Source organism: Polyergus mexicanus, unplaced genomic scaffold (assembly GCF_030449975.1).
Source record: "Polyergus mexicanus isolate NDT 795.1 unplaced genomic scaffold, iyPolMexi1.0 SCAF_5, whole genome shotgun sequence".
NCBI lineage: Eukaryota > Metazoa > Arthropoda > Insecta > Hymenoptera > Formicidae > Polyergus > Polyergus mexicanus.
This window is the reverse complement of record NW_027223325.1, coordinates 6280478-6290705: the sequence shown is the minus strand read 5'-3', so window position 1 is coordinate 6290705 and position 10228 is coordinate 6280478.

The following is a 10228-nucleotide window of genomic DNA, read 5'->3' as shown; positions in this document are numbered from 1 at the left end:
AAGCAGTGGTATCAACGCAGAGTACTGTCCTGTACCAATTTTTTATATAACACTTAATAAAAGAGTTATTATTGAATAAAGTCTGACCAATCAGCGCCGATCTTTAGCCGGGCGCACGTCGGTGAACCGCGCGCCTGATAGTGTGCGCCGCTGCACACTTCACAGCGCGCGGCTCACTGACGTGCGCCTGGCTAAAGGTCGGCGCTGATTGGCCAGACTTTACTCAATAATAAAGGACTTTTCTTCTCGATTTCATCTGCTCTACCTGCACACAACCGGTGATGCGATTGACGCCGGACACCCTGTATATATATATATATATATATATATATATATATAAATTTTATAATAATTTATATATATTAATCTAACGTGAGAGATAATAGATAAAGGGAGCCTCGCGAGCGAGACTTCGGAACTCTTCGATATTTGTCGTCTCGCTTGCTCCTTCATTCTTTCTCGCTTTCGCTTTTATCGACTCTCCAGCATCGCGCGGGGATCTTTCCTTATCTACTATATATAAACTTCTTATAAAATAAAAACTGAAACTTTCATATTGTATTTTAATAGTATAAAAATAATTATATTGGAAGCAGTGGTATCAACGCAGAGTACTATAACACCAAATATGACATAAATCGGATAATTTTAAATGAAATAAGTAATCATAATTTTAATAACATAATTGATTAAAAATTGTCCGATTTATGTCATGTTTAGTATTATTTTAATCGCAAGAATCTCATTAATCTATTAGAATTATTTTGATATCGATAAAATACGAAAAACAGAAATTTTACGAACGATATGTAACCCGAGATATTATAGATAAAGAGAGCCTCGCGAGCGAGACTTCGGAACTCTTTGATGTTTGTCATCTCGCTTGCTCCTCGTTCTTTATTGTATTCTTTCTCTCTCATCCCCATTATTATATTCTTTTATTTCTTCGACTTTTATTCTTTCTATTCTCGTCTTCCTACATAATAATACATTAATTTATTCGTCTTTATTTTATATAACATAAATGAGATATTGTGTATGTCATAAATAGAAAAAGTATTTAATTATGTGTATTTTTGTATGTACATGTGTTGTATTTAACTATAGTTAAATAGAAAAAGAAAATAACTTGCGTATCTGATTTATGATGTATCAAATAAACATAAATAAATAAATTTATTTATTTTCATGTAGGGAGACGAGAATAGAAAGAATAAAAGTTGAGCAAATAAAAGAATATAATAATGGGAATAAAAGAATACAATAATGAACGAGCAGAAAGAAAGAGAGAGAGAGAGAGAGAAAGAGAGAGAGAGAAGCGCGAGTGAACGCATAAGTGAATATGCGAGGAGCATGAAGCTAAGAGCTAAGCGATACGTAGTACATAGCGAGCGAGCGATTAGAAAGAGACAGAGCGTATGATCGAGAGAAAAAAGATACTGCAATAATGTTAGTGCGTACATGTATATTACTCTCACATGCATGAAAGAGACAAAGGTAGTACGATTATGTCTGTTCTTGTCATGTAAGATTGCAGCTCCGTCTATCACGACATCACGCATCTAATCTACTGCTCTGTTTTACTCTTGAGCCTCGATCTCGACCACACATATGCACGAAAGTGTTGCATCGTAAAATCTTTTTTATAAAGCTTCTAAATTCACTTCTCTAATTTCACTTATACTCTTTGATGAAATGCCGAGTGCGGGGTTTACTGATTAGGCACGTACAAATTACAAAGAACCCCGCACTAATCATATGGAAAATGTCCCGGTCAAATCAATTGGTTTTTACATATGTTGTAGCTTATGACCTACTGAACAAAAGATGTAATGGGCACAAAGCTCAATAATGGACAGTTATCGAGTTATAACCAGTCAAACATGAAAAATTCGGACTGCCGAATAGTCAAATCTCGGAAGGTATCGATTTTTTTGAAAAATATTTGAAACAAACATAGTAGGGTTTTACAAAATCTGTTAGTTGGTGACATTATTTGTGAATTTTGAATGACCTTGAAAAGCTCCGTGAACAAAAATCTTCCACAAAAATGCCTATTTTTTATTATATTCGTGTAGCTAAATTCGAGACGTTTTCAAAATATTTTTGATGAACCTTTTTTCTACTAAAACTTCTTGAGAACTAATATACACGATTTACCATTTCTGGTTATGAGCGTAGAGTTTTGTGTAGAGCGCTCGATTCACGATTCCGTAATGCTACAAAACATCAAATATTTATAGCTTACAACATAAGAGATGCAGATAATATAGATGTTGAGAGGGAGGCGATTTTTGGTTATTACTGCACCTGTAAGTCAGGCGCACGGACTGTGGGTACATGTGCACATGTAACCAGCGTATTGTGGTATTTAGGATATTGTTATAGCCCGAACAGGCTATACACGAATTATTAAATATACTATTCTAAATACATATTATTTTATATGATTGCTCAACGTGTAACGCGAATACAGATCACGTTACGAGCGTTGACCGAACAAAGCGCTGACAACGCAAGCCACGCGCTAAGCCCGAGCGACAGTGCAATCATTTCATTGCGAAAACGCGGAAATCAGGGCAAGCGGAAGAAGGACATTGCGAAAATGCAACGTAGAAGTCCTACTTAAAAGCGAAATAAAAAGGAATAAAGAAATTGCGAAAGTGCAAGCAAAGAAGTCCTACTTAGAACTTCTTAGCTTGCATCCGGAGATTGCCAAAATCAAGCGACATGACACACAGCCTTGTCGCTAAACGACCCCCTCCCGGGAAGCCAAGGGGAGTTAATAAAAAGGCCCACCGCTAACGAACGGCGGGCAGTCTTTACCATAAATATTACGCGGGCAGTCTTGATCATTAATTAATATTACGCGGGTAATCACAGTAACTACCAAACGGGCAGTCTTTATCATTAATATTACGCGGACAATCTTTATTCCTTTACGCGAGTAATATCTCTAACAACCGCGAGTGTCAAAACGAATATCAATAATTATTATAATATTAAATAGCCACTCAGTCGGCAGAAATATACACGAAGAAGCGAGAGGCGAGTCTCGAGACCGAAACTCGACTCTAGACACGCGCACGTTAAGATAACCGTTATCGTGATACGCGACGTGAGCGAAAGTGCGGGAACATTGTAAATAAACCAAACCACAAATAAATCTGATATTAATCTATTTATTTAATGTGGAAAGTGTCCGAATTATTTAAATAAAGTTCTCAGGCGGAGCCCGAATTCCCAAATTCCTTCCGGCAAACGATCCCAACTACCGTGCCTCTCCGGAGGCACAACAATATGCACGACACCAGCCTAATGTTCGTTATCCCTCTTCATCATTATTGAACACAATATTAGATGCCGCTCAGAGACCACCACAGCAGGATCCAAATAATGAGTAATATACAATAAGATCATTTATTTTATTACCCCACACATACACACACACACATACACACACAGCAGAGAGGGTTTGGAGTCAAAAAATACTACGGGAGTGACGAACCGTGGGGTCTGCTGTGACACAAAGATTTTTGTTCACGGTCATTCAAAATTCACAAATAATGTCACCAACTAACAGATTTTGTAAAACCCTACTATGTTTGTTTCAAATATTTTTCAAAAAAATCAATACCTTCCGAGATTTGACTATTCGGCAGCCCGAATTTTTCATGTTTGACTGGTTATAACTCGATAATTGTCCATTATTGAGCTTTGTGCCCATTACATCTTTTGTTCAGTAGGTCATAAGCTACAACATATGTAAAAACCAATTGATTTGACCGGGACAGATTTTCCATATGATTAGTGCGGGGTTCTTTGTTATATTAAGTGAATGTTGATGATAGAAGCCGATAACAAAACTGTAATTTTCTCATTTTTTTTAACTTTTCATATGAAATGTTAAACTCCGCACTCCGTTATTATGTGTACTTTAATTGTGAAAAAGGATTTGTTGATATCTATAATCAACAAAAAGATTTTGCATTCCTACTAATATTCGCATTCTGTCGGTAATCCGGCATCCTCTTAACGATATCATCCAAGGTCAAACCAATGACACCATCTTATGTTCCCCTTAAAACCATACAATTTTTGTTCAAAACGTTTTTCTCTAAAATACTTAGTTTTTGAAAGAAAAGGGGTGTACGGGTGGTCTAGGACACCCTGTATATATAGACATATACAGGGTGTAACTAAACAAACGCATATGGACAATACTATCAGATACAGAACAACAATCCAAGTTGAAAAGTCCTGAACCATTTTTTGATCTGAGTTCTCTTTTCGTTGTTATATAATGTTAAAGTTAGCTAATCAGCGTCTGTCTATACAACAGAAAGCCGTCTCGCTACTCCGACCCCTGTCGTACCTTCTTTGTTTCCGTTGTAGACAGGCGCTGATTAGTTAACTTTACCGTCATATAACAACGAAAAGAAAGCTCAGATCTAAAAATTGGTTCAGGATTTTTCGATTTGGATTGTTGTTCTGTATCTAATAGTATCGTCCATATGCGTTTGTTTAGTTATATCCGGTATTTGAATTTTCCATATGTAAAATATAAATCAAGAATATGTACAATTTATTAAAAAGAAGATTAAATATAGTAAATAAAAAGAAGATTAGGATTTTTGCAATATCTTTCCTAAATATTGCTTTAACATTTTGTGGTTGACACCTCGAAACATGTTTCACATTTTCTAAACTTGCATCGTAGGCTTCTGTTAATCGACACAGCTGTAAAATTATTATAAACTTTTGTACGATTCTCTAATAAAATCTGCAATTTATATATATATATATATATATATATATATATATATATATATATATATATATATATCATCATTAACCGACTCTTCTTCCTTATTTTGATTCAAACTTGAATTATATTTGTCGATGACAGATATTCTAATACTCTTTGATAATATTATATTGGAAAAGGCAGCTCCATCAATTTCCATGTTCACGTTTCTCTCTCATTGCTTTAAAAAAAATAAGTTTAACTATTATCCAAGAAAATAAATAGTCTGTGATATATAATTTATAAACCAAATTATTATCATATTTTTCTTCTTTGACCAATGCTTTTTGGTTCAGGCTCTAACTCTGATGCTTTCAATTCAATTGTGCATAATATTTTTGATACAATTCCCACAAGATTGGTTTTGCTATATAATAATAATAATAGTTTATTTCAGCTTCACGCCAAGAAATGGACTTGGTTTACACTTTTTCTTACTCACATTCATCCATCCATACTTCCCTAGCCTTCCATGCTAAACCTATATATCGCCTTATACCAATATAAATACTATTTACTAATTAACATATTAACATAAATCCAACATAAACATAAAGCATGTACCATCTTAATAATCAGCATCATAGAACACAATAACAATAACATTATCAACTTTTTCTTCCGACTAGTTTCTGTTCCTTTATCCTATCTTACACAATAATTAAAACCTTGAGAGTATTATATTCCTTCATCTTTCAATTTTTATAATTAACTATATAATTTTATAATTTTTTAATTCAAAATTATTATCTTTTCCATTTCATTTTCCTCCTTTAATTTTCCTACCTTTTCACTTCTCTAACTTTTTCCTCTTTCCTTCCATAACTTTCCAAATAATACATACATTTAATCAGCTATGCCGAAGCGTAAATATCTGTCATCACATATTTCAACGAGATATCGCCGTAAATTAATTAGAGAAGAGAGTGATGAATTATTTCCACTTATTTGTAATGAAAAATCTAGAGTAAATTCGTGCGTAATTGTAAATAATTCCGCTTTGAATAATGACAATGATGAAATTGTATAATTATTGTATATACATGTATATACATGTCAATACCAATAACGCTCTTTCCGAAATTGTACAAGAGACAAAAAATTTACCATTTTCCGATGAAACGAATATTTCCGAATCTGATGCTTCTTTGAACAATATATTTTCGCACGAAACTTTAATAAGAGAGAATAATAATTCAGAAAAAGAAAACAATGATTTTGAGGCATTCTTAGTACAATGGGCTATCACGTATCGTATTTCTCATGTAGCTTTATCACATTTATTATCTGGTTTGAAAAAAGTACATCAAATTTTTTTTAATTTACCAAAATGTGCAAAGACATTACTACGTACACCACGATCTTCTGTTATTACTGACATATTTCCTGGTCAATATTGTCATTTTGGTATTGAACATGGTGTTCTACAATTTTTATCTACAAGTAATAGTACAGTTTCATCTTCTATTCAGATTCAAATCGGTATTGATAGTGTGCCGATATCTCGATCCAATTCAAATCAATTATGGCCCATTTTAAGTCGAATCATGTCTTATGGAAAAGTATTTCTAATTGGTTGCTATTTTGGCAAAACCAAACCAGCGGATGCAAATGAATTTTTAAAACAATTTGTAAAAGATATAAATACTTTGATTAATAAGGGCATAACTAATAACAATGAAACAACATTTCCAGTGTCAATACACTCTATCATATGTGATGCTCCTGCTAAATCTTTTATTACACTTACTAAAGGACATACTGGTTATTTTAGCTGCACAAAATTTACAATTGAAGGTGAATTTATCGCTAACAGAATTTGTTTTCCCAATTCTGACTGGCAAAAAAGAACAGACGCTAATTTTCGTAATCAAACTCAAGAAGAATATCATCTCGGTCGTTCTATTTTATTAAACATTCCAAATTTTGACATTGTATCTCAAATTCCATTAGATTACATGCATATGATATGCATTGGCGTTGTTAGGAAGTTGATAAAATTATGGATAAGTGGTCTTCTTAAAGCTAGATGTTTATCCTCGCAACGAATAAAAAATGTTTCTCAATTTCTTCTCGATATTAGGCATCTTATTCCAAAAGAATTTGCAAGAAGACCGCGAGAAATTCAAGATTTTGCACAGTGGAAAGCAACCGAATTAAGACAATTTTTGTTATATACCGGTCCTGTTATATTACAAAAAGAAGTAAATCCTGATATATTTTCAAACTTTCATACTTTACATGTTGCTGTTCGGATTTTATGTCAAAATAATAGTACAGTTGAATATATTGAATATGCGAATAAATTATTGAAACGTTTTGTTGAATGTTTTATCAAAATTTACGGGCCCGAATTTGTATCCCATAATGTTCACGGTCTTCTTCACATAACTGACAGCGTAAAACAATTTGGGCCATTAGATACTTTTAGTGCCTTTCCAATTGAAAATTTTATGAAAGAATTAAAATCTCTTTTGAGAAACCATTAAAGCAAATTAGCAATCGTTATGCGGAAATGAGTTTTCATAAAATCAAATCTGACAATGCAGATATATCAAAAATAAGTGTAAAGAATTCACACGAAAAAGGACCGTTGATATCAGGTTGTTTCAATCCACAATTTTCGAAGGTTGAATTTCCCCATTTTATTATTTCAATCAAATCTTCTGATAATTGTTGTCTCATAGAAAAAGATATTGTCTGTTTGGAAAATATCGCAACGTCGAGTGAAGGTAATTATATTGCAGTAGGTCGTAAATTTAAAATTGTTGAAGAACTTTATAATAATCCATGCAGTTCTATTCATTTGGGTATATTTAAAGTAAGTCAATTATCTGACATTCAAACCTGGCCTTTGCATAAAATCAGTCATAAATTCGTAAAATTGCCATACAGGAATGAAAGATATTTCGCAGTAATACTGCTTATAAGCACTGCATATTAATAATATTTGTATATTGCGCTTTAATTTGTTTAATAAAAAATTAAAATAAATTCTGACAATAAAAGTAAAATAAAATATGACAATAAAATAAAAAATTAAAATGATTTCTGATACACAATAATCTATACAAATTGAAATCTTGTTTACAATATTAATCGTAGAAGCTCTTTTGTATAATTTCACAGGAAGATGTCGAATCGAGGATTTATCGTCGTAAAATTCTCCGATGGTATCCAAGTAATATCCAAAATTTGGTTACAAAGTGAGGATGTATGCAAATATCTTTCACATTTCAAAACGGATTTAAGACTGCGAAAGACAATTGAAAAAGAGGAAATACCAAATTCTGATTGGCCTTCCTTTAAAATTAATCGGATTTTTGGCGGATTATTGTAAGTATTTCAAATAGCTTTTATTGCTGTTAAGTTTTACCTATTCATAATACTAAATGTTTACAACATTTTCAGCGTCCTTACAGAAGGCTGATGCGAAAACAGAAAAGGCCTTATACGCGTCAGATATGGATACTGAGAAAGAAACTAAATCTTATAGAAAATATAGAGCCAGGAAAGTTTTATCTTCATCCGAAAGCAAAGAAGAGTCATGCACAAGTGCAATTTTGCCACCGGGAGTGGTGCACTTGGACACAGTATAATTGGACACGGTGCAAATGGACACGTTACAAATGGACACGAGACTTTGCACACGGTTCAATTGAACACAATGCATTTGGACACAGTAATTTTGGATACAGTAGCTTTTGGACACATAAGAAAATACGCATCGTTTACTTGGACACCGCTCAATTCGACACTGTTCATTTGGACACCGTTCGTTTGAACACAGAAAGATGCGCACCGTTCATTTGGACACCGTTCGTTTGGACACAGAAAGATACGCACCGTTCATTTGGACACTGTTCGTTTGGACACCGTTATTTGCCCACCGTTCGTTTGGACACCGTTCATTTGCCCACCGTTCGTTTGGACACCGTTCATTTGCCCACTGTTCGTTTGGACACCGTTTATTTGCACGAGGTCGAGCGGCGGGATCCCATCCGGCGGAAGACGGGGAAGAGAAAAGAGCGATAGCCGAGAGCGAGAGTCCAGGACACCCAGGAAACAGGAGACGTCAGGTCGTAGTTGCCTAATATTAAAAACACTTTTGAGGGCTAGTAAACATCGCTGCCGGTAAATTTATGTTTCTTATGGCAAGAAAGGAGCGCGGAGGGCCGGAATAATCCAGCCAAAGGGGCGGCCACTCCACCCGCACGAAGCGAGGGAGTCCCAAGGACGGAACGACGAGCGGACTCTCAATCCGGAGCCTATTTGGCCAAATAGGAAAGAGAGCCGATCGGGCGCGGCCGTAAGCCGCACCTTTTAAGCCGAACAAATGTTAGGAATGTTGCGACGCCAAATAAACACGACTTTCTCGATCGGCTGGTCTATGACGACTGTCGATTCGATATCGACCCGCTGTGTCGCACAACGATCGTATGCGATCGATTATATTCGTGGCCAGGGATGTACAACTTATTTCGGTGAAATATATAATTGCCCACATTAGTGTTTATTCGCACATCGGCTACGTAATCTTGCAACGTTATTTTAACACTGCCTAATACGATAACCTCAGCCCAAGTTCCATACGGATCGGAATAAACGCTTCCGGAACATACTCCATCGTTATCTAAACGACCAGCTAATATTACGGGTCGAATTGTGGTTTAATTAGGTTTGAGTCCAGTTATATAAGTATCAGATAATTGGAAAGTGCTGTAAGTGTGCATGCGTTGACATGCCTCTCGAGATACTTCTTGTACATATGCATATTTTCCATTGAATACATCCATGGTGTGAGAAAACATCCCACATTTTTTAATTAAACGGTCGATCTCGACTTTGCATTGTATTACTTTTACTGATTCGAATTCATTGATTTGTAATAGCTGTATATAAACTCTACTGAAATTTACATGCTGTTGAGGAATATCACACTCTTCTATGGTTAATAACGATAATGTTGTAAGATTAGCGGATGCCGAGCCACAGTCATATCTTATTATTACATATGCCGATGGTAAGCTCGCTGATAGGATCATTATGACTATTCTTCTTGTTTCTCGATCTATCTGAAATTTTTAGTTCCAGATATTATTTAGATAGGTATATATATATATATATATATATATACTTTGTTTTCGTGTGTGTGGGTTTTTTTTACAAAGAAATTATTTATTTCTATTTGCTGTCAGTTGTTCATTAATTGTTTTGATATGGGAGGTTCGCAAGCGATTGGAATGTACGACTCGACTATTTTTCTTTATTCTAATTTTTATATTGTTTTCGTTTAGTATTTCCAATATTTCATGAGGCCCTGTGTAATGATCTTCAAATTTGCCTGGTTTCGGCCCTTTTAGTAAAAACATATGATCCCCAGGCTTGAAATTCTGAGGATTGACCCTTTTGTCGTAATGC